Genomic DNA, 23,069 nt, shown 5'->3' with positions numbered 1-23,069 from the left:
GCATGACATTCGAAGCTTCTAACGTCATCAATCACATGGTAGTGTCATTTCGATACAAGCAAGGCAGGGTAGGCAGGTTTTTTCTAAAAAACTTTTTCCCAAATTTGTTTAAACTGTCTTTATATACCAATACATAATTATCGAGTGTCTGTAGTCCTCTCAGGGCTGCAATAAACACAGCTACTTATTTCCATTCGGAACGAATGAAATGATTGGCTGGGTGACTGTCACTCTCCCTCGCTACCATGGCTACCACCCCTGCCGCTACAGGAGCTGCCCACATGCGCACACTCGCAGGAGGGGAAGAGGCATGGAAGCTAGGAAGAATCACAATTATGGCAGAGAAAAAGTGGGAAAAAGTTTTTTAGAAAAAACCTGCCTACCCTGCCTTTAAGCCTTGTAGCACTATTGTATCACACACTGTAATGATGCTTGTATCGAAATGACACTACCATGTGATTAATGACATTAGAAGCTTTGAATGTCATGCAGTATATAAAAAAAGTAAACCTCATCCGATGCATAAAAAGGGAAATGATTATTGAGGAAGCATTATTTAATTGATTTAACACTACACATCCCTATAATAAAAATTATATATATTTTAAACAGAACACCTAAATATTCTTCTCAATTACTTTCACTAGTTCACACTTACAAATAAGTCAGATAGAATAAATGCGTATTTGGCGTGCTGTCCGAGGAGAGGCTCCGGGCTCGGTATTCGGCCCGAACCCAGAGTACTCCCCCCGTATTCCTGGCTGTAAAGATTGAGCCAAGAGTGAGCAGTCGGGGTGGTGGAGGGATGCTGGAAAACTGTCAAGGAATATTAGGTGAGTTGACAGAGTGGATATATATATACTTCTTGTCATGCTGATTAGGGTAGACATAATTGTTTGATGACGAGTAGATTGGATTGATTATTTGAACGTGCTCCTCCCGAACTTTCTTTATAAAACATCATTTAATTATGGTCACATACTTGTATATTTTTTATATCATTGATCAGTATGTGAATCTGTTTACCAGACTACACATCACACGAGTTGTGGCCTCATTGGCACAAATGATATATTTCTCATGTCTGTGAGGCATGTAGCCTATACGCTGAGTTTTGGTTCATTTATGAGACGAGCTTCAGTTCACGTGCAATGCAAGTGATCGTGCCGGCGCCTCCATGCCCTGATTATATTGTCTGCTATACAGAATATAATGTATATTGTAGGCCTTCATGCAGGGGCGGACTGGGACAAAAATTCAGCCCTGGCACTGTAGCCACACAAACACAGTATACTGCCAAAAATGATTGTATACTGCCAGAAAGCATTTCAAGGTCAAAGGGGCAATGACCACTGGGCCACCTCCCCTTCAAACTTTCTCAACATTTCTGAGAACACTTTTTTCTGACAACACACTTTTTCATGAGACATTTCATCAGTAGCAGAACTTAACTAGAACTACACCCTCAGACTTCTTACCATATCAGGAACAGAGACTGCAGGTAAGATGTGATTTTAAAACAATATCAACAGGCAGTGTCAGTGTGTTTTGGAGTAAAGGTTAAGAGAAGGTTATTACAATGCTCAGCAAATCAATCTACATGTTCACTGAAAGAAAAAGTTAAAGCAAGTTTTCAGAGGATAGACATTAGTAATTGTGAAAATATTGTAATATCTCTGTAAAGCTGCTTTGAAACAATCTACATTGTTAAAAGCGCTATATAAATGAAGATGACTGTACTGTTCTTAGTGTAGTTTATTTTTAGAGCCACTAGGTGGTGCTAGTCCATGTATGTTTTTGATGTTGTCAGAGAGAGTAACCTCTGACCTTAAGTGCAGCCATCTTGTTTTACTCAGTTGATTCTGATAGTCACACGGTTAACCCTCTGGGGTCTGAGCTGTTTTCTGGGCCCTGGAGGTGTTCTGACATGCTCTGACATTTGTGCTCATTTCTGTTACTTGTGACATTTTCATGGCTAAAGTCTTATTACACTGTATTCAGCACAAACTCTGCTACAATAATATATCAACAGCATGTGTGTAAAAGTTTGTAGTTTTGAGATAATGACATTTATGCGTGGTTTGTGAAAATACAAAAAAAAATTGTCACTGAAATAAGGTCATGAAACCCATACTGATTATTTCTTCACAAGACTTTTGAAAATTGTATGACGTAGCCTAGAATATTTGCTCTAAAACTATGTGAAAATCACCTTGACTGCTCATTCAGAGAAGACAATATATTGATTTAAAATTTTTACGACGTGTTTTGTGTGAAAAAGCAATATGCGAAGGGGCGGATCATCTCATTAATATGCAAGCTTTCCACACCTGAGAAAGACAAAGACACGCCCTAATGGCCCTATTAGGAGCTTATCAGGGCCCATCATTCTGACCAACCTTGCACAAAGAATGACGAGATTAAAAAAAGAATGGCTTTTAAAATTGTTTGGATTTATTTACAACATAATCCAAAGATACACAACAAAAAAACACTTATTGATAACAATGATCCAAAGAAAGAGACCTTTGTGCCATTCCTAAAAACATTGTACATACCTTTCATTTCCAAGGTGTTTGATTTTCACTTTACCATGTTCATGTACAGAGACATGTACTGTGAATGTTGAAGTCAGCAGGACTCAGTGGCATCTGGGCCCTGAAAAAAATAAAAAATAAAAAAAGTGAACATACTGATATCAAGAGAAAGGCCTGCACGATTTGGGGAATACATTTTAGATTTTTCTGGTTAAAATTGCTTTTTAAAATTCACAGAATACACACACACACTCACACAAATGTTTCCAACAATATATTATATAATGAACACAGGTTTGTTGTGCCTTGTAGGTATAGGCTATGCGCAGTGCTGCATAAAATAATAACAATATAGCAGCCTATATACATTTTCAAAAAGATTTCAGTAACAACTAAGCTAGAGAAAAATATATTGATTATCATGTTACTACAAAGGTTTCCATTCGTTATGATGATATTAAACTAGATAACAGTAAAAACATGAAGCCGTTGGGAGCGTTTTGCTTTTCCAAAATATGATGCATTCAAACACGATCGCGATCAAAGATATGATACATTCAAACGCGATCGCGCTCAAATATAAAACATTATGGTTAGGCCTACCATATACATATCTACGTTTGAGCAGATATCCACAAACACAGTAACAGTAAACACGGGTCTAAATATTATAATATTCACCTTATATCTAGCAACAGTTCAACTGCAATGTGAAATTTATGCAACAATAACAAACTAATATGTAAGAATTTCTTACCTTATCTTTCTTGTCTTCAAATCGCGTTCTTCTTCTGGGGTAAATCCAATGTAAACTCACGTCTTTCAAACTCGACGAAAAGCAGAGACTGATGAAGTGTTTTGTTTCTGAGGTAATGAGCGCGTTCGCGTTCCATGTGGAGATTTGCATGTGAATATCTTTTGCGCGAGTAGGCGTGGCCAAATTAACTGTAATGAGCAAGCGTTTGAGAAGCTGGACATCTTGTTGGTTTTATACAAATTACTTAAACAGAAAATATTTGTTTTCAGTTTGAATCCGATCATTTAAAAGTACACACTTAAATGTTTATAAAGGTATATGGCTCATAAATGTGTGACAAGTATTCGCTGAGTTTTGTTTCAGTTTATAGACGTGCTCAAGAAAAAAAAGTTCACGCGACGGAGAGGCAGAACGCACACCCTGTTTATTTTCTTTATTTTTCAAAAGCACAATGTTTTGATTTGATTGTAAGTGGACACATACAAAAGTAGAAATATCACAGATTATTTTTTTATATTTATTTTTTCTGTATGACCATAAATGACGGAGTAATTTAAGTTTAAAGTGCTACAATGTAAAAAAAGTCCAGCAAAACGCGGGGGCGCGTTTTTCGACCTCAGAGGGTTAAAGCAGCTCAATCTCTTCATCATCTTTGCAATCATTTATAGAAGCTTTGTCTGTAAGTATTAATGTGTTTGCTAGAAGCTTGTTTTTCATCTTTTGCTTGGAATTAGTACTAGTAATTTTAGGATAAAATTGATATTAAGAGAGACTATTCAGTACACTATTTCATGCATCTGGATTATTATTTGTGTATATTATGTCCAGTTATACCTTAAGCGAACTGTTACAATTATTAATGTACAGTCTTTAGAAAATAATTTTTCCCTTTTTCTGTATTTCAGTTTTACTCTGTCCCACTTGCATTTGAAGTGGTGGTGTTAATAAATCCATGCTTCAGTTCAACTTTCTTGTGGAAGGAGTTATCTGTCTGCCTAGTTGAAGAAGGGGAACTCTTTTACGAGGGCAGAATAGTAAAAAGACAATTAACGGTGATTGCTGCAACAGTGATTGGGATTTCAAGCTCTGCTTTCACCTCAGCATGTCATCAATCGAGAAACATAGTCTGAAAACCAGATCAGTGACTTCACGGTCATCAAGACACTCAAGCAAGTCTGCAGCAAGCGTGGCTGCATTGGAGGCTCGTGCAAAGGCAGAAGCGGCATTGACTAGAGCCACATATGCACAAAAAGAGATAGAAGTTAGAGTGAAGCAAGTGTTACGAACCCCGTTATTAAAGTGCTCGTTATAAGGGGTAAGCAACATAAAGACACGCGATAACAAAATAGCAATTCGAAATAGTTTATTATGGAATCAAAACTCACGTATCAGCAGGCAACTGATAATGAACAAAGATAGACAGACGTAGACCAACACAACATATAAACAAACAACATTCAAACACAGCTGAACAGCGGCTGGCGGAAACCTCATGACGCACACAGGACTCCTCGTCAATCCTCTCAAGCCCTTCTCCCTCAGTGAACGTCAAGCTCTTCATAGAGCTAAAACAGTGATCGCAACGATCACGCCGCTGTAGAAGACAAACGTATCCATATTTCCGCACCCTTCTCTCTTCACTCCGATGTTAAATAGGCTATCCAGCCCAAATACAAAACCGGCTGCAGGTGCGCAGGGGCGGAGCCTATTAGGAAAGAGAGAACCGGATCAACGAAAAAGACACACACAAACAAACATAACTCTGGCCGTAACACTTCCCCCCCTGAAAACAGAAACAGTTTTTTTCATTCTCCCCTTTCCTCATACTTGAGATAAGTGAGAAACGTATAGGTGATAAGTGAAAAACTGATTCTGAAAATCAGAGAGAAGTATATAGACCTAAACCCTCGACAATGCATCGGCCACTACATTCTCAGATCCTTTCTTGTAACGGATCTCTAAGTTATATGGTTGCACAATTAGTGCCCATCGCATCAGACGTTGATTGTGATTATACATCTTACTCAAAAAAATTAACGGATTGTGGTCCGTATACACAATAACAGGAAACATACTGGCCCCCACATAAACATCAAAATGCTGTAGTGCCAGCAAAAGAGCTAACGTTTCCTTCTCTATTGTAGAGTAGTTGAACTGATGACGATTGAACTTAGCAGAGAAGTAGGACACAGGATGAGGTATTCCGTCAGCACCCTCCTGTAGAAGAACAGCTCCCGCTCCCACAGCACTGGCATCTACCTCCATCTGGAACGGAGAGAGAACGTCCGGGGCAGACAACACTGGAGCACTGCAAAGCAGAGACTTGGCAGACAAGAAGGCCTGTTGGCACTCATTAGTCCAAGTAAAATCAACTTTCGGACTACATAATCAATTCAAGGGAGCTACAACACTCGAAAAATTTCTACAAAAACATCGGTAGTATCCTACCATTCCGAGAAATCTACGCAGTTCTCGCCTTGTAGAAGGTACTGGGTATTCCAGTACTACAGACACCTTTCCCTCTAATGGCCGTACATGACCGTTCCCTACCTGCTTTCCCAGGTATGTAACCGAGGCCTTAGCGAATTCACATTTCCTCAAATTCAATGTTAAAGACGCAGCAGCTAAACGACAAAACACATCATATAGCGTTGACAGATGTTCAGCCCATGTAGATGAGTAAATGACTACATCATCCAAATAGACATTACAATTAGAAACATCACCTAAAACCATGGACATCAATCTCTGAAACGTTGCTGGGGCGTTCCGGAGACCAAACGCCATACGTGTATACTGAAGAAAAGAATCAGGAGTTACAAATGCAGAAATCTCAGAAGCGCGCTTGGTTAGAGGCACCTGCCAGTAACCCTTCAGCAGATCTAACTTCGTAATGTATTTCGCTGCCCCAAGAGTGTCAATACAGTCATCGATACGTGGAAGAGGAAAAGCGTCAGGTACAGTAACGGAATTAACTTTCCTAAAATCAGTGCAAAAACGAGAAGATCCATCCGCCTTTGGCACTAAAATACATGGTGAGCTCCATGGGCTACCACTCGGAACAGCAAATCGGTTTTTCAGTAGATACTCTACTTCAAGTTTCATTGCCTCTCTCTTACTCACCGGGCAGCGATATGCATGCTGCTTTATGGGCCGTGCATTACCGACATCAATGTCATGTCGAATGACAGAAGTACCAGGAGGGACATCCCTGAAAAGACTCGGGAAACTGTCTAACAGTTTCCTTATATCCTTCAGCTGGTCACTAGACAAATATGACAGTTGAGAGGAAAGAGTTGACAACACCTCAGAGTTCTTCAAACAACCACAAAACCTCCATAGATACGTTTAACCCATCATCCACATCGGTAGGCAAAGTATAAGTAAGCAATGAAACTCGCTCTTCCACCGGCACCACTGTTTCAGGAACGTTAACGATCTCGTCTTTATGATCACGATTTAAATATGACTTCAGCATGTTTACGTGACATAAACGAGTTTTTCGCCTACGTTCCGGAGTATGTATGATGTAGTTTGTGTCGCTCACCTTGTTTTGAACTAGATAAGGACCGGAAAAACGTGCAGAAAGAGCAGATCCAGGGTTAGGAATCAGTACTAAAACTTTTTCCCCAGGTAAAAAATTACGCACAACTGCCTTCTTATCAAAACTACGTTTCATTTTCTCCTGTGAAAGAGAAAGAGCTTCTTTTGCTACTGCGCAAGCCTTTTGTAAACGTTCATGAGAGCGAGAGATAAAATCAAGAGTGTTGGTCTTCTCAGAAGGACCTGAATCGAGAAATTCTTCCTTCAACATTTTTAAAGGTCCTCGAACATTGTGACCAAACACCAACTCTGAAGGGCTAAAACCAAGCGACTCCTGTCGCGCCTCACGCAACGCGAATAAAACTAGAGGAACTCCTTCATCCGGGACGAGCCCCCATTTATGTTACGAACCCCGTTATTAAAGTGCTCGTTATAAGGGGTAAGCAACATAAAGACACGCGATAACAAAATAGCAATTCGAAATAGTTTATTATGGAATCAAAACTCACGTATCAGCAGGCAACTGATAATGAACAAAGATAGACAGACGTAGACCAACACAACATATAAACAAACAACATTCAAACACAGCTGAACAGCGGCTGGCGGAAACCTCATGACGCACACAGGACTCCTCGTCAATCCTCTCAAGCCCTTCTCCCTCAGTGAACGTCAAGCTCTTCATAGAGCTAAAACAGTGATCGCAACGATCACGCCGCTGTAGAAGACAAACGTATCCATATTTCCGCACCCTTCTCTCTTCACTCCGATGTTAAATAGGCTATCCAGCCCAAATACAAAACCGGCTGCAGGTGCGCAGGGGCGGAGCCTATTAGGAAAGAGAGAACCGGATCAACGAAAAAGACACACACAAACAAACATAACTCTGGCCGTAACACAAGCTCAAGTACAAGCTCAGCTTAAAGTAGAAGAAACTCGTTTAGAGGCTACACTGAATGCTCTCCATCATGAAAGCGAAGCAGAAGCTGCTGCAGCTGAGGCATTAGTGTTTGAGGCAGCTGCAGACACTGGGGAAAGAGAGCAGCAATCTGAAAGCAAAGAGCGTCATTCTTCACATGATTCATTGCAAAGGACTAAGACATATGTAGAAGAGCAGCATAGATATAATAAAGAGATGCAGATACCAATGCTTGCAGAAACCTCTGTGCCTAATACTGAACACAAGCCGCTAGCTCCATTCTGTGTTGAACAGCCACAGCCTGATTCTTTCAATCAGAATAGTCATTTTCAGGACTTGCCAGAGAGACAGCGTGCTACTCGTATTCTAACTCAAACTGAGACACCTCTCAGCTGCCACACCATGCATACGCATGCTGAATCAGTCAAACATGCAGGCGGGAATATATCACAGTTTAATTCCACATTGCATGATGCATCAGCACCAAGACACAACATTAAATTGACAAGCCACTCACCCTCACATCACAATGAGTCCCATACTGCTCACTCGAACGTATTTGAACTTGCAAAGTTCCTGGCTCGCCGTGATCTTCTGACAGGTGGACTCTCAAGGTTCAATGATAAGCCTGAGAACTATTGGGCATGGAAGTCTAGCTTTTGCAATGCTATTGAAGGACTCGATCTTAAGCCTAGTGAAGAACTCGACCTGCTCATAAAGTGGCTTGGCCCGGATTCTACTGAGCACGCAAGACGCATTAGGTCCGTTCACATTAATTATCCAGACATAGGCCTCAGCATGGTCTGGAAACGGCTAGAGGAATGTTATGGCTCTGCAGAAGCCATGGAGGCAGCGCTCTTCAACAAACTTGAGCATTTCCCAAAGCTGTCTACCAAGGACCCTCAACGTCTCAGAGAGTTAGGAGACCTACTTCTTGAGCTACAGGCAGCCAAAGCTGAAGGTTATCTGCCTGGCTTGACTTTCCTGGATACTGCACGAGGCCTCAGCTCCGTTTTAGAAAAACTCCCATATAGCCTACAAGAGAAATGGATGTTGCAGGGAACTCGTTATAAACAAGAGAATGGTGTCAGCTTTCCCCCCTTTTCATTCTTTTGCGATTTCATTCGTTGTGAGGCCCGCATGAGAAATGATCATAGCTTTAACATGAGTATGCACACTGTCACATCATCTAAAGGTGAGAGATTCTTATCAAAGACAATCAGAGCTCCTGTTACAGTTCACAAAACAGAAATAGACAATGCCGCACAGAAGGATGAATCTAACAAGACGAGTGACAACCTCAACAGACAATGTCCAATACATAAAAAGCCACATCCCCTTAGAAAGTGTAGAGGTTTTAGGGAAAAGACCTTGCAGGAACGGAAAGCTTACCTCCGAGAGAATTCCATATGCTTTAGATGCTGCTCCTCAACTACACACCAGGCAAAGGACTGTAAGGCGTTAATCCAGTGCTCTGAATGCAATAGCGACAAGCATATAGCTGCACTTCACTATGGCCCAGCCCCCTGGTCAAAAAAGGAAGATAACAGCCCCTCTACAAGCTATGGCGGGGAGCAAGAAGAGTTGCCTCCCTCCCCAATCGCTACATCCACCTGCACAGAAGTGTGTGGAGATCGCAACATTGGAAAGTCCTGCTCAAAGATCTGTCTGGTAAATGTGTACCTGAAAGGTGAGCCACAAAACAAACAAAGGGTTTACGCAATCATAGATGATCAGAGTAATCGATCTCTGGTGAGATCGGCCTTCTTCGAGATGTTTCATGTTGCAGACAATGCAGCACCTTACACACTTAGGACGTGTGCGGGTGTCACGGAGGCTGAAGGGCGTAGAGCTGAAGGATTTATGGTGGAGTCCTTTGATGAAAAGATATGCTTTGCTCTTCCATCACTCATTGAATGCAACCTCATCCCAAACAACAGAGCAGAGATTCCTACTCCAGAGGCAGCACAATTCCACAAACACTTAAGGTCGGTAGCTACCAAAATTCCATGTCTAGATCCCAAGGCCAAAATTCTGCTTCTGCTCGGAAGAGACCTCATTCAGGCGCACAAGGTGCTAGAGCAATGCAACGGACCACAACATGCTCCCTTTGCTCAGAGGTTGGCCCTTGGGTGGGTAATAGTTGGAGATGTATGCCTTAATGGAGCTCACAAGCCTTCATCAGTGGATGTTTTCAAAACTCATATTTTAGGAAATGGGCGCCCCAGCTACATGAGTCCATGTCCAAACAGTATCCATGTGAAGGACTGTTTCAACCATCATGATGAGCCACAGAGAAGCTTGCCCATACATGATGAATGTCCCATAGGCGAATCGGTTTTCTGCAACACAAAGAATGATGACAAACCAGCTCCCTCTATGGATGACCTTGCCTTTCTGAAGATTATGGAAAGAGAGTTCCATCAGGATGAGTCAAATAGCTGGGTTGCTCCACTTCCATTCCGTAGCCCACGGCAACGCCTCCCTAATAACAAGGTTCAGGCCAGCAACCGGCTCACTTTACTGACTCGCAAGCTTAAAAAACACCCTGAGGTAAAGGAGCACTTTGTTGATTTTATGCATAAGATACTTGAGAATGGGCATGCAGAGTTGGCACCACGATTACAGAATGATGAAGAGTGCTGGTATCTGCCAATGTTTGGGGTATACCATCCAAAGAAGCCTGGCCAGTTAAGAGTAGTGTTCGACTCCAGTGCTCGACATGAAGGTGTATCATTAAATGATGTCCTCCTTACTGGCCCTAATGTAAACAATAGTCTCTTGGGGGTTCTACTGCGGTTCAGGAAGGAACGCGTGGCAGTGATGGCTGATATCCAGCAAATGTTCCATTCCTTCGTGGTGACAAAAGAGCATCGGAACTTTCTACGCTTCCTTTGGTATGACAAAAATGACTTAAACAACAAGATATTGGAGTACCAGATGCGAGTTCATGTTTTTGGTAATAGCCCATCACCAGCAGTTGCCATATATGGGCTCAGGAGAGCTGCCCTCTCAGGTGAAAAGGATTATGGAGCAGAGGCAAGGCACTTTGTGGAAAGGAACTTTTATGTGGATGATGGCCTTACTTCCCTCCCCACAGAAGAGAAAGCCATCAAGCTGCTCAAAGCCACCCAGGAAATGCTGGCTCTGTCTAATCTTCATCTTCACAAGATTGCCTCCAACAAAATGGAAGTCATGAAAGCATTTCCTCCAGAGGACCTTGCAAAGGAGTTAAAGAATCTAGATCTGAGCACTGGCCTCCCACCAGTTCACAGAAGTTTGGGGGTGAGCTGGGATTTGTCTGAGGATATGTTCATTTTCCAGGTTGCAGACCAGGTGAGACCTTACACCAGACGTGGGGTTCTGTCATCGATTAACAGTTTGTTTGACCCACTTGGGTTTGCTGCACCTGTCGTCCTTCAGGGAAGACTCCTGCTCAGAGCGCTTACCACAGGGTCTTGTGACTGGGATGCACCTCTGCCTGATGAGAAATATAAGGAATGGAAGGTTTGGAGAGATTCATTGAAAGAACTTGAGCATGTCAAAATTCCCCGCACATATGCTACTATCTCTCTCTGTCAAACACAAAGCAAAGAGATGTGTGTCTTCTGTGATGCTTCCACAAATGCTATTGCAGCTGTTGCTTACATCAGGGTTACCAATATGAGCGGTAATGTAGAAGTTGGCTTCATGTTTGGTAAGGCTAAACTAGCTCCGCGACCTGAGATCTCTGTCCCCAGACTTGAGCTGTGTGCAGCTGTTCTAGCTGTGGAAATAGCTGAAACCATTGAAGATGAGATTGACACCAAGCTGGATGCTGTAACATTCTATTCTGACAGTAAGGTCGTCTTAGGCTACATTTGTAATGAATCCAGGAAATTCTACGTGTATGTCAATAACAGAGTGCAAAGGATACGGAAATCTACACGCCCTGAGCAGTGGAAATACGTACCTACCGATCAAAACCCTGCTGACCATGCCACAAGATCAGTTTCGGCAGCTGACCTTCCCTGTAGCATGTGGTTGACTGGTCCAACATTCTTGACTAAAACAACACAGCCTGAAGCTCACATGGGTCTCTTCAGTATGATAGACCCAGAAGTAGACACTGAAGTACGTCCCCAAGTCACTTCTTGTGCTACACATACCATAAGAAAGGAATTAAACCCCAAACGGTTTGAAAGATTCTCAAGCTGGCGATCACTGGTTCATGCAATAGCAAGACTTGTGCACATAACCCACTCCTTCAAGCAGGATAGTAACAAGAGTACTTGCAGGGGCTGGCATATATGTGACATGCCCTGCTCAGTTCAAGATCTAGAAAAGGCCAAGTCTGTTATCATCCACAGCGTGCAAACAGAAGCTTTCTCAGAGGAATTGAAATGCCTTCAAGCAGGCACGCCGATTTCAAATCAAAGCTCTCTCTTTAACCTGTTAACCGTTGCCAGTGCGCCCGCGCACTGAAGCGTTATTTATTTATTTAATTCAAAATTACTATCAGATTTAATGTTATACCTTGACAAACTATACATAATTAAAAAGATAAAATACTCAAGTTTCAGTATTTGACCACTATTGTATTCTGAGAAACTCATAGTGACAGTTATGTCTTAATTTGTGTCAGGAGTTATGAAATGAAAAAATGAGTCGATACCTTTAATATGAATTATGCGCGTCAGCCGCTTTCATTCATAAAAAACTCCGTGCTGTCGTCATGACAGCGATACACAAAACAACGTCCCTCAGGGCTTTAGCTCAAAACTGTGCAGATTTGGAGAAATATTGATAGATTCTCATAGATTTACGTCATATTTCTATAGACAGGAATAATATTTATTGAATTTATACCCAAATGCGTCGATGTAATCTTTATGAGCATTTGGTATTCCGATACTGTGTTTTTTAATTCATACCAATAGCCTGAGGGCGCTATATGCACAATAATAGTCCATATATGGAACATGAAGAAGAGCCATGACCATGTGACATTCCAGGACGTCACTGATACCTGACTGATACACACAAAGCTAACAACAGATCGCGCTGTAACATGCAGATACAGATGTTTTGAAGACAATAAACATGATTGCACTGATATTTGAGTTACCTGTGTTTTTCAAGCCATGCCAGGTATTTTCATAATAATAGATTATATTTATAATGTAATGCTAATCTATATAGACTATCATTGTGCAGAACACTATCCAATAGTATATTTTCTGTCTGATTTTTTTATCTGAAGCCAAATTAGATCACAGAAGATTATTTAAAATACTCAACGTGCGTTAAAAAGTAAGTTTAGAGCACAAACATGGTTTTAATCTCATAAATTGTCGTGTATTGATGGTGTGCTAAGCTAACATGCTAGCTAGCCCTAGGTGCACCTGCTACCTAGAAGTTATACTTTTATTATTTTTTTAATGCTACCTGAAATGTGTCTTTATTCAAGAAATGCATTTGATACAGTTTAAAATGTGTGGTAAACTTTGAGAAAAGAAATTAGGGACTGAAACCCTATGAATAGCCTGTGAATAGCTAGTCGTTAGTAGCTATAATGCAGACAAAAGAAATGCATATTTCGAGCCATAACCAGGCTGGAGAGGTGTGAATGTGTGCAGGGGGAGACTGAGACTGAATGGGGATCGTCTGCACCACAAAACAATAGAGACAACATACTGGATAGATGGTTAGAAGATGACAATAAACATCAGTAGCATTTTAGCGTCAAATCAAAATAAAGTCATTTGACATGGTCTTGAAAAACATTTAACCAAATACAGAGTTTTGGACTTATTATCTTCAGATTTTAAACATAGAATGTTTAGACATATGGCTTTAGCTGTAGTGCATTTCTAGATTGCCTCAGTGCCAACTTCAATTTTATTTTCATGAGGATGTTTCATAAAAATTAATTTCTAATAATTTTACAAAACTTTGAAGCTATTTATAACAATTTTTGTCATTATGACAATAATTAATTCTACATTTACAATAAACTGCCAGGTGTCAGCTTTCAAATGAGATCATACTTGTGCTTTTAGTACAAAGGGTTCATGAACTGTATCTGTTTCAGTTTGGGTATGTCATTTCTGGGGATTTTTCAAAAGTGGGGTTGCAGCTTAACAGGTTAAACTATCCCCCTACATTGACAGTTTTGGTGTACTCAGGGTTGGCGGACGCCTTTCAGAAGCAAACCTTGGGAGAGATGAAGTGTGTCCTCTAATTCTCCCTGGTCGTTGTCATATCACATCACTACTCATCCAACATTATCATAAACAGGTCGAACATCAGGGACGCATCTTCACTGAGGGTGCAGTGAGAGAGGCTGGGTTCTGGATCATAGGTGGTAAGAGACGAATCAGTAGTATGATCTTTCAGTGTGTTCACTGTTGCAGACTACGGGGAAAGATTTTGACTCAGAAGATGTCTGACCTACCTCCTGAACGGCTCAGTATGGACCCTCCATTCTCCTTTGTAGGGTTGGATGTTTTCGGGCCTTGGATGGTCACCTCACGTCGAACTAGAGGAGGACAAGCAAACTCCAAACGCTGGGCAGTGCTGTTTACATGTATAAGCACTAGGGCCATACATATCGAAGTCATAGAATCGATGGATAGCTCCAGCTTTATAAATGCTCTCCGCAGATTCTTTGCTGTTCGAGGTCCAGCAAAGCAGTTGCGGTCGGACTGTGGCACCAACTTTGTTGGAGCATGCAAGGAGTTAAAGATGGAGTCAGTCACAGAAGACAGAAATGTACGAGAGTATTTGAGTGACAATGGATGTACTTGGGTGTTCAACCCCCCTCACTCCTCTCACATGGGTGGAAGTTGGGAACGCATGATCGGAGTCTCAAGGCGGATCCTTGAATCCATGCTACAAGGTCTTGGACCATCAAAATTGTCCCATGAGGTTTTGACAACCTTCATGGCTGAAGTCACAGCCATAGTAAATGCTCGTCCCCTGGTACCTGTATCTACAGATCCAGACGCTCCATTCATTCTGACCCCAGCAACTCTACTCACTCAAAAGACTTCTGTAGTTCCTTCTACATCAGGAGAATTTGGTGAAAAGGACCTCTTCAGTCGTCAGTGGAGGCAAGTCCAAAGCTTGGCCAATACATTCTGGCATCGCTGGAGAAAGGAATATCTCGCAACCTTACAAGGCCGTAGAAAATGGCAGAATGAGAGCTGCAATCTTCAAGTGGGAGATGTTGTGTTATTGAAAAACAGTCAAGCCAAAAGGAATGAATGGCCCATGGGAATGGTATTGAAGACATTTCCCGGAAGAGATGGGAGAGTGAGGAAAGTTGAGGTCAAGGTGGTCAAAGAGGGATCATCCAAGGTGTTTCTGCGACCTATATCAGATGTTGTCTTACTGTTGTCTCCTGAGAGTGAATAGACGAGCTTAATTATGTACAATGATGGCATCTTACAGATACCAGACGGGGAGTGTACTGTTCTTAGTGTAGTTTATTTTTAGAGCCACTAGGTGGTGCTAGTCCATGTATGTTTTTGATGTTGTCAGAGAGAGTAACCTCTGACCTTAAGTGCAGCCATCTTGTTTTACTCAGTTGATTCTGATAGTCACACGGTTAAAGCAGCTCAATCTCTTCATCATCTTTGCAATCATTTATAGAAGCTTTGTCTGTAAGTATTAATGTGTTTGCTAGAAGCTTGTTTTTCATCTTTTGCTTGGAATTAGTACTAGTAATTTTAGGATAAAATTGATATTAAGAGAGACTATTCAGTACACTATTTCATGCATCTGGATTATTATTTGTGTATATTATGTCCAGTTATACCTTAAGCGAACTGTTACAATTATTAATGTACAGTCTTTAGAAAATTATTTTTCCCTTTTTCTGTATTTCAGTTTTACTCTGTCCCACTTGCATTTGAAGTGGTGGTGTTAATAAATCCATGCTTCAGTTCAACTTTCTTGTGGAAGGAGTTATCTGTCTGCCTAGTTGAAGAAGGGGAACTCTTTTACGAGGGCAGAATAATGACTGATGAGTGAATGAATGACTTGAGTACACATGATCTGTGTACTCGTCTACAGACCTCCCAAATTTAACAAGGATTTTATTCAACAATTTTCGGACTTCCTCTCTGGACTGGTGACTCATGGTGACAGACTCCTCACTCTTGGGAATTTTATTATCCATGTATGCTGTCCATCAAAACTGCTGGTAAATGAATTTATCTCGCTCACTGAGTCACTAAACCTTGTACAGCACATCACTGATCCTACTCACAACAAGGGTCATACATTAGATCTGGTATTATTGTATGGTCTTTCTGTGTTCAATTTAGAAATTTTCTGACCATTATTCAATCATATTTGAGTCTGTGTCAACCTGCCCTTGCCCTACATACACAGCCTTTATGTAAAGCCCAGTCTATTCACTCGTCTACTGCCAATCTTTCTTCAGAATTATATTTAATGGATTTTTCAGATGGGTTAGGGTGAGGGTTAGGGTTAAGGTTAGGTGTCTCGTGTGCTCGGCCCGTTGTGCCTCTTTATGGAGTTTCTTGTGTCGACTTCATGATCGTGTTTCATAAGCCCGTTCCCGGAGTGGAATGCATGTCTGTTAGATTCAGTTTATATCTTTATTTAGAGCTGGTGGTAATTGGTGATGGGTTTTTCACATGTTAATTAGTTTAAGATCTGTTAGGGTAGCAGTCAGAGGACCCGGAGGACTCACGGAGAACATTGTCTTTTGTTTTCGAATGGGAGTTAGGCAAGTGTTATTTCTCCGGTAGATATGTGGGTGCAGGGTAATCTTTTTGTTTGTTTTATTACTTTCTTTTACCACCATGCTCTGCTTATGACAAATTATTGATTATTTAAATAATTTATAAATAAATAATTTATGCTCCGTCACTGAATCTCTGTGGTCTTTATGTGTTATGATGTTCCATTTTAATTCATTAACAGTCACCAATAAAAAATTAAAAACAGCTTTATTTCAAAAACAGCTTGTTTAACATGAACATTGTTTAACAAATTAATACACCTTTATAAACATTGAAGTGTGTACTTTTAAATGATCGGATTCAAACTGAAAACAAATATTCTCTGTTTAAGTAATTTGTATAAAACCAACAAGATGTCCAGCTTCTCAAACGCTTCCTAATTAGTTTTAATTTGACCACGCCTACTCGCGCAAAAGACATTCACATGCAAATCTCCACATGGAACGCGAACGCGCTCATTACCTCAAAAACAAAACACCAAAACACTTCATCAGTCTCTGCTTTTCGTCGAGATTGAAAGACGCGTCGTGAGCTTACATTGGCTTTACCCCAGAAGATGAACGCGATTTGAAGACAAGAAAGATAAGGTAAGAAATTCTTACATATTAGTTTATTGTTGCATAAATTTCACATTGCAGTTGAACTGTTGCTAGATATATGGTGAATATTATAATATTTAGACCCGTGTTTACTGTTACTGTGTTTGTGGATATCTGCTCAAACGTAGATATGTATATGGTAGGCCTAACCATAATGTTTTATATTTGAGCGCGATCGCGTTTGAATGTATCATATTTTTGATCGTGATCGCGTTTGAATGTATCATATTTTGGAAAAGCAAAACGCTCCAAACGGCTTCATGTTTTTACTATTATCTCATTTCATATCATTATAACGAATGGAAACATTTGAAGTAACATGATAATCAATATATTTTTCTCTAGCTTAGTTGTTACTGAAATATTTGGAAGATTTATATAGGCTGCTATATTGTTATTATTTTATGCAGCACTGCGCATAGCCTATGCCTACAAGGCACAACAAACCTGGTGTTCATTATATAATATATTGTTGGAAACATTTGTGTGAGTGTGTGTGTGTATTCTTTGAATTTTAAAAAGCAATTTTAACCAGAAAAATCTAAAATGTATTCCCAAAATCGTGCAGGCCTTTCTCTTGATATCAGTATGTTCACTTTTTTGTTTGTTTTTTCAGGGCCCAGATGCCACTGAGTCCTGCTGACTTCAACATTCACAGTACATGTCTCTGTACATGAACATGGTAAAGTGAAAATCAAACATCTTGGAAATGAAAGGTATGTACAATGTTTTTAGGAATGGCACAAAGGTCTCTTTCTTTGGATCATTGTTATCAATAAGTGTTTTTTTGTTGTGTATCTTTGGATTATGTTGTGTTGTAAATAAATCCAAACAATTTTAAAAGCCATTCTTTTTTAAATCTCCTCATTCTTTGTGCAAGATTGGTCAGAATGATGGGCCCTGATAAGCTCCTAATAGGGCCATTAGGGAGTGTCTTTGTCTTTCTCAGGTGTGGAAATCTTACATATTAATGAGGTGATCCGCCCCTCCCGCATAAAGCTTTATCACACAAAACACGTCGTAAAAATTTTAAATCAATATATTGTCTTCTCTGAATGAGCAGTCAGGGTGATTTTCACATAGTTTTAGAGCAAATATTCTAGGCTACGTCATACAATTTTCAAAAGTCTTGTGAAGAAATAATCAGTATGGGTTTCATGACCTTATTTCAGTGACAATTTTTTTTTGTATTTTCACAAACCACGCATAAATGTCATTATCTCAAAACTACAAACATTTACACACATGCTGCTGATATATTATTGTAGCAGAGTTTGTGCTGAATACAGTGTAATTAGACTTTAGCCATGAAAATGTCACAAGTAACAGAAATAACCACAAATGTCAGAACACCTCCAGGGCCCAGAAAACAGCTCAGACCCCAGAGGGTTAAGTCTTCTTTAAAAACATATCTGTTTTCTTTAGCTTTGAATAGATCATGAAATGGGTTTTTGAAGCTGATGTTGTATTTAAAAAGAAAAAAGTTTATTCTTGCTTGATCTGTAAAGCACTTTGGGTCAACTTCGGTTATATGCTATAAAAAATAAAGGTTGACTTGACTTGATCAGAGAAGGTTAGGAGAGGTTAGGAGGAGTCAGCAGGACTCATCAGTGGCATCTGGTCCCTGTAAAAAAATATATATATATCATATATCACATATATACATGTGAACCTGCTGAAATCAGGAGCAAATAGGGCTGCACAGTTTAGGGGGGAAATCTGGTTAAATTCTGGTTAAAATTGCGATTTGACATTCACATTGTGCCTACTTATAAAATTACAGTATTTAAAAATAAATATAATATAGTAATTAAAATAATAATAATAATTTTACCTTTATTTTATAAGAAAAATGCAGGCAGCCTATAACTATAAATAATTAGAAAGGAACACTTAAGAAACAACAAACAAAGAATGAGAACAAAGGGTGACAGGGGAAACTAAGCAGAATATGACCATGAAACTAAACAAGACATGTTCGTGACAGGCGTCTCCTTCACACTGACATTCAAACAGGTCTCCTTGTTGACGATTCCAAGATGGCGGCACTTTTGACGTACCAGAAGCAGCCGAGCTGCATCTACTGTACATATCTATGGTTGGCGACCCTAGCTGCGGTGAATGCACAGGTAAGTGTGCAAGTGTAACCAGATGTATTTCATGAAATTAAGGATAAAAAACCTTTGTGGGAGTTTTTTTTTTTAAACTTTTTTTTTTTTTTTACTATTCCTTCAAAAATAGGAAGTGTTACAACCCAAACCTGATGAACTTCAGATTTTAAATAAAGACACCAGAGGACTTCATTTCTTAGCAGACGAAGGAAACAAAAAACATCCAGGTAAGATTGAAATGTTACAAAATGTGAATGTGCTATCAAAAATATCACTGGACAGATTCAATATCATTTGAAGGAAAAATGTCTCAGGTTACGTATATAACCTGGTTCCCTAAGAGGGGTTGGTAATTACATTTCCATAGTGTCAACACCATGACAGCATCTAGTTCCCCTTTCAGGGAACCAAGTTACATGCGTAACTGGAAACGTTCCCTTTCGGAACTCAACTCTGTCATGGCATTGACACTATGGGAATGTCATTACCAACTCTGCCACACTAAGGAAGATTGTCTGCTCAACAAGGCTGTCAATTCTTCTAGGTCTTTGTTGCATCTCGGCCGCCTTCCTGTTTGATATGGAGCCCCAGAGCGCGTTGACGATGTGTCACCTCTCTTTTCCTCTGTTGCAACATATGTGGGCGGCGGTTCAGCTGGCGCACTGGCTTGCACTCCTCCTGCAGCAGCTCTGTCTAGAGTAGGATTGAGAGCAGGTGGGCGACGAGCCGGATACGCCCCGTCCTCCACCGTCATTTTTAAATCCATATTGTTTTATTAAAAACGGCACATAAGCATGGTACCAAGTTCCCATTATTCTATCCATGGCTTTGTACGAGCTTTTAGAGAAATTAACCCGTTCCTCCTCTACTTTAGAACTTTCACTTCCCATTGATTCTACTTAATAGTATTTATATTTGCGTATTTAAATCTTTCTCATCACGTGGTCACCACGTACTATATTTACTGTGTTAATTCTCTCCCCTGCGTCGCCACCACGCCCTGCCTAAATCCGTCAATCTAGGACTTTCAAAAATGCCCACATCCGTCGATGCTAGGTCTTTTTCCCAGACAAGTGCCTTATTAAATATTTGGAACTTACTTTCAGGCTTATTCCCAAAAACGCAAACTTGTCTAGACTTTTGAGAAGGTTACTTTCAGGCTTATTCTCAAAATTCTGGCCCTTCTGGGAAAAGAATTAACACTGGCATTTTAAGAAGTTACTTTCAAACTTATTCTCAAAATCCTTTTGGAAGTTACTTTCAGGCTTATTCCAAAAATCCTGACCCTTTTAGGAAAAATATTCAATACGCAAATAATTTTCTTATTTACCACGTAAATAATTTTCTCTCACCGTGCTTTTTGCAGCTTGGTTCTTTATTCGGGATCGCGTCCACCTAGGCCTGCCGTGGTGTCTACAATTCTCCCGTCCCTTGCAGTTTAGCGTCGGGGTATCGGAGCCAGAGACTTCTTGTCTTTGGGATGATCAGTCAATTGCTTCATCCACGGAGGTCATCAGTTTTGCGATCCCATCCTCGTCGCCATTTGTTGTGGAAATAATTCTATTCGAGAGGAGGAAGAAGACAAGTCGAGACCTTTGAAAAGTCAAAGTATCAAAAAGGTTTATTTCTTGCAAGCTAATTGACATTCACATACAGAACGCATCTGGTATGAGAAGGCAAAGGGCTAGTCCCCTTCCCGAAGTTATATACCCCTAAACACATCCTGTATAGGCTTCATCTGTGTCAAAGGATCAATTCCTTAAAAGGAGACATCTCGTTCAATTCTCTTTGTCTGGCATAAATTATATCTAGACAGAACAATATCATGCCTACATACAAGTTCCTGTTTTTAGCTGCAGCTCTTCACACATTTTGCTTATATCTCTATTTTGATCTTAAGCTACGCACATACTTTCACACTTGGAGCTCACAAAAGGACACTTGAAGTACAAAAGGTCACTTGAGTGCGTATAGTCTCTCTGTTACTTAGTCTCCTATAACTCAGAACATTTTGTCCCTGCAAGCTTGTCTTAACTTATGCTTTTCTAAACACTTGATTACATATCTTTAATAACGTGCTTTAGCTTATATGAATATATTTCTTCAAATGCTTATGAGTACAAATAAAGTGAAAGATGTTAATACAAGTTGTACACTTCTAAAAGTAAAAAACACATCTAAAAGTAAAAAAACACATCTAAAAGTAAAAGAACACATCTAAATGTAAAATTTCTATCACAATGGCTATCACACGATACTTATCTCTAGCACAGGCACAGATTTTGTCTATTAAAATGTCTAGGGCTATTAAAGCTTGTAATTCCTCTTCGAGGTCATGGCCATTACCTCTCTTATACCCTATTGCATGTATTACTGGTTTGCCATTCGGTCCTCCTATTTTTTGTAGGAGGATATCTCCAGTATGGAGAGAGGTTTTTCTACGTTGCATTAACTTGTCTGACTCGTCTTGAAACTTTCGTCCTGCCTGTCTTAAAAAGGCTGCTGCAACGCCATCCTCATGACTGAGATGCTTGTTAGAGGCATTAACCAGAGCTTCTGCCTCTTCTTCAAACTGTAAAGGTCCTGCTTTTAGAACAACTAAATTTGCTCCCTTCGCAAAATATAACCTGAGGGGTCCTTCGACCTCTGCTATTGCTTCTTCATACGGGCTTTCAGGGTCTTCATAGAGTGGTGCGTCAGGTTCGGTAAAATTCGTACCCATCTCTTCTTGAGAGATTATACTAAAAGCTACCGAGCCTTTGTCTGATTCTTCCTCAGAGCCATCTCCAGCTAGGGTGGCCCAACTTTTCGTTGGTATACCTTTTACCTCTTTCCCTACTGAATTAAAGACTCGTACTTTGGGGTTTTCATCATTGCCTCCTTTATTGGAGTAGATGAAGTTTGGAGCCTCTGCTCCTTCCTTTACCCTTAAATTTACCACTGGCGCAGCCTCTCTGACCTCTTGCCAGGGTATATTTCTAAAGCCACATTTACACTTAGTAGAGTCAGACCATTCCAACTTTCCTACAGTGTCACTAGCAACTAAATCTATAGTCACCATTCGGTTCTCCATTTTTTTTCCCTAAAGTGTTAGGATTCACTTCAAACTTCCTATTTTTTACAAGTGTTTGGATTCACTGGCTTTACTTCACTTACACCGAATCTGGTGCTGTTCTTAGATTTATCAGAAGTGCCTGCCCGCACTTCCTTGTGACATGTGTGGCTAAGAAACCAATGCCCACCAACAACACAACCCGAAGGGAGCAGCGTTCGAGCCGTGCTGAAAGCATGCACTGAAAACTTAGACACCCATGTGTTACATACAAGTGATGCAACTCTTCACAAATCTATATGTCCCTTATTTTCTGCAAGTGTTTGGGTTCACTCAAAACCGGTTTATCTCTCTAGACTAACTCACCCTTCTCTCTTGGGCTTCGAGTTTTTTGTCTGTCATAACAGGTCTTCATATGAGCCTGCACGCGCTGATTTTCACTCAGTTCCCTTGAACTCTGCGAGTGAACTGTGTTCAATATTAGTTTCTCTGAACTATGAACACCAACAGTGGCCGTGGTATGTGGACTTTTCACCTATACCTGTTATTATTCCTGAACAATTGTCTTTTAATTTCCCCTACTAGCAAAATGCCCCACACGTTTGGGCGCCATGTTGTGTTTCTATACCGCTGTAACATCCAAATCCTTCTATAACAATCCCATAACCTATTTCAATCAAAGATTGTCCTTACCCGCTGGTTAAAGATGTTATAAATGGCTTCAGGGTCCTCGGCGGTGTCCGATCCAGTTCAGTCCGGGGTCCGTTTCACTGGGCTTTTGCTTAGTATTAATAT

The 23,069-nt window shown here is 40.4% G+C and overlaps 1 long non-coding RNA gene across 1 annotated transcript; it reads left to right on the top strand.

Moving 5' to 3' along the window:
* The first annotated feature begins 1,363 nt into the window (after window positions 1-1,363).
* LOC311290036 lies at window positions 1,364-19,451 on the top strand. The gene is made up of 3 exons (XR_014627293.1): window positions 1,364-1,501; window positions 19,128-19,240; window positions 19,353-19,451. It is a non-coding gene; the product is annotated as an uncharacterized lncRNA (long non-coding RNA).
* Window positions 19,452-23,069: the final 3,618 nt, after the last annotated feature.

The sequence above is a fragment of the Rutilus rutilus genome (genome assembly GCF_951802725.1).
Source record: "Rutilus rutilus genome assembly, chromosome: 4".
NCBI classification, from domain to species: domain Eukaryota; kingdom Metazoa; phylum Chordata; class Actinopteri; order Cypriniformes; family Leuciscidae; genus Rutilus; species Rutilus rutilus.
This window is presented reverse-complemented; position numbering and strand designations above follow the sequence as displayed.